Genomic DNA, 3,112 nt, shown 5'->3' with positions numbered 1-3,112 from the left:
ATTCTTTACCCACTTTCAGAAGGAATTTGAAATGATTTACTTAAACATAAAATATAAAGCTTAGAAATCGTTAATCTAGAATAAAAGGCAAGAGTAAAGAGAATAAAGGTGCAGAGATAGGAAGAAATTACATAAATCTAGACGGAGGAAGATTATAGCTGGTAAACTTATAACTTACCTCTGTGCTTCCTAGCAGCCAAGGCAAAGAACAAAACTAAGAGAATGTTGTTAATGATGTTCAACGAAGGGAAGCAGAAACCCAAGAGGGTGATAGTCTTAGGTAGCTTCACTGAGATGATCCCTTAAAAGTTCTTGGAACTTAGTCTACGGCCATGTCCTCCTGAACACGCCCGATCTCTTGTGATCTCGGAAACTAAACAGGGTTGAGCCTGCTTAGTACTTGGATGGGAGACCACCTAGGAAGACTGGGTGCTGTAGGCATAAAAAAAATAATAAAATAATAAATTTTAAAAATGATTATGTATATAAAAAAAAGTTCTTAGAACTCCTAAAGGATCCCTTGAAATATCCCAGTCTAAAAAGAAGATTTTGTGAGCGTTTGAAATCTTTTGCTGAACTTTAAATCAAAGAGGCTGAAAGTTATTGACCTTCGGTTCAAGAAATGTTCAAGTTTGCTGGCAAAAGTGTAGATGATATTTGTTCCAGGAATTAAGAACTGATAGAAATAAGTAAATTTTACTAGGAGAGAGTGTGAACTATGAAAAACAAAACCAAACCAAAACCACTAGGCAGAGGTAAGGAGACCTGGATCTGAATCTCAGCTCTGCCAATCATCTCTGTGTCGTGGGGCAGATCTCACAGCCTCTCGGGGCCTGTTTCTTCATCTGTAAAGTAAAGTCAGTTAAACTACTCTACTTTGAGATCTCAAATATGACAGTTCTGCTCATATTTGACTATAATGGATGTCAGGAGGGAACTTCTGCAGTCAGATCTACGTGAGGCACAACCCTCGTGTTATCAGAAGTCGCCTTGAGGCCTTCATGTTCTACTCCCTAGAAAGTAAAACGGTCCCTTCTAATTTAACCTCTTGAAAGAAAAAAGATCTTTTCTCCGCAGGCGGAATTTTTCCAACCAAAGCACATTTCTGTGATCCCAGGTGTACACATCTGGCTGCAGGTGAAGTTCGCCCAGCAAGGGCAACGGACAAGCATGCCAGCGGCTTTCTTGGGCTCCAGCAGAGCTATCACAAGGCTGAAATGCTGCAGAGATGTTTTTCCAAGAAATTGTCCCTGGGCAAAAACGTTGCCCCTTTCACTGGGGGAAAATGGTTTCAAATATTGGCTTTTGTTTTTATGGAAAATGGTGCAAAATTTGAGGGAAAACCACAAAACCCTTTGCTTTTATTGAAACCGCAAAAATTGATTAAATTTTTCTTAAAAAAAAAAACCCGTTTTTGCTGAGGGCTGAACTTTTTTCCTTGAAAGGCTCTACTTTACTTTTCTCTTTTTGAAATGTCTCCTGAGAGCTTCATGAAAGGTCTTTCTGTTAGCTTGGCTGAGCTGAGCCCAGGCGTTCCGAGGCTCCACACAGAAGTGTAATTTTCGAGTCCAAACACTGCCTTTTGGAGATGTCTTCTTGCTCCAATCTCCAGACACTGGCTTAACTCTTCCCAGGTTCCCAGGGGGGCATGGTGCCTGTGAAGCTGGTGAGCAGTCTCAGGTCGCCCCTCATGTGCTCAATAAAATCATTGAACCTGACTTGACTTCCCAGCTCTTCTCTCTCCACACTGCCTCTGCTTCCTGCACAAACGGAAAACTATGTGCGTAGATGCCGCCCTTGCCAGTGGGGGCCTCGAAAGCTGACTTCATGAATTAATTGGTCCCCCACCTGGTGGCTGGCGAGGGCTCTCCCTGGGCAGGAGACAAACTGTCTGTCCCGGCTGAAATCTGTCTTTTGCTCTGCCCGCAATGGACACCGCCAGCTGGGCCAGGGTGTTGCTACCTTCACATCGCATTTAGTTTTTCTTAATAGAGTGGCTGAGGAATTCTCCTGTGCCACGAAAAGGCAGTTGGTTTCTGGCCGTGGAACAGATTTGTCTTAATGCAAGTTGGAAGGTACAGGAAACAGAAGACTCTTGCGGGGCACTTTTGGGAGCCCCCGAAACTCAGCTCAGAGGTGGGTGCTCTGACCTGGTTTACTGAAGGGCCTGCTTGCGGCTGAGAGGTCTCAGCCTGTGCAGAGTTCCACCCACCCTGTCTCTGTTTGGCTGGCATTCTCTGTCCATGGAAGGGACATTCCATTCCCAGAGCCGGACTGTCGGGTTCCAACCCCACTTGCTCACCATCTTCTCCTGGCAGGTTCATTAGCCCTTTGGGCCTTGGCGTCTCCATCTGTCAAACGGAGGCAATGACAGCACCCACCGCATAGATGTGTTGTTTGGGGTAAATAGAACAGTGCCTGGAAGTAAGTGCTACACACTCCTGTTTAAAGATTATAGAAACTGTTATTCCTACTCTCTCTGCTGCGTCCAAGTCTTATTTCATTTTACAAATGAAAAGACTACAAGGTGACAAAACTCAGGACAAATTTCAAGAAACGATTATCAGTCACCTTCCATTATCCTAATGCTTGTGTGTTTCACTTTACTATTGTTACGGAGTTCACTGTGAGCCAGGCACTGTGCAGGGCGCTCGGTGTGGGCCAGGTGTGGGATCCCTCGGTGGGTCCAGTTCTAGCGACACTAACCCCTTTTACTGGCAAGGGACCTGAGGGTCAGAAAGATGAGCCCACCTAGGTCAACAAGCAGAAGCCGCAAGAATTTGAGCCCTGACTTCAAAATCTCTGAGCTCAACCCAAATCCTATACTTACGGTCCCTGTATGTGAGTTTTATTTTTCATTGATGTATTACAACGCCCATTAGTTTCAGGTGTACAGCATGGTGATTCAATATTTCTATACATTACAAAATGATCCCCGTGATTAATCTGGTTACCATCTGTCACTATACAAAGTTATTACAATATTTTTCACTATATTCCCTTGGCTGTACATCATATCCCTGTGACTTATGTATTTTATAACTGAAAGTTTGTACCTCTTAATCCTGTATGTGAGTTTTAAACCAAGTGAGTTAGTTTAAAATTAATATTT

At 43.6% G+C, this 3,112-nt stretch overlaps 1 pseudogene; it reads left to right on the top strand.

Moving 5' to 3' along the window:
* The first annotated feature begins 322 nt into the window (after positions 1 to 322).
* LOC118611649 lies at positions 323 to 441 on the top strand (annotated as a pseudogene).
* Positions 442 to 3,112: the final 2,671 nt, after the last annotated feature.

Source organism: Rousettus aegyptiacus, unplaced genomic scaffold, assembly GCF_014176215.1.
Source record: "Rousettus aegyptiacus isolate mRouAeg1 unplaced genomic scaffold, mRouAeg1.p scaffold_m13_p_14, whole genome shotgun sequence".
Taxonomy (NCBI): domain Eukaryota; kingdom Metazoa; phylum Chordata; class Mammalia; order Chiroptera; family Pteropodidae; genus Rousettus; species Rousettus aegyptiacus.
This window is presented reverse-complemented; position numbering and strand designations above follow the sequence as displayed.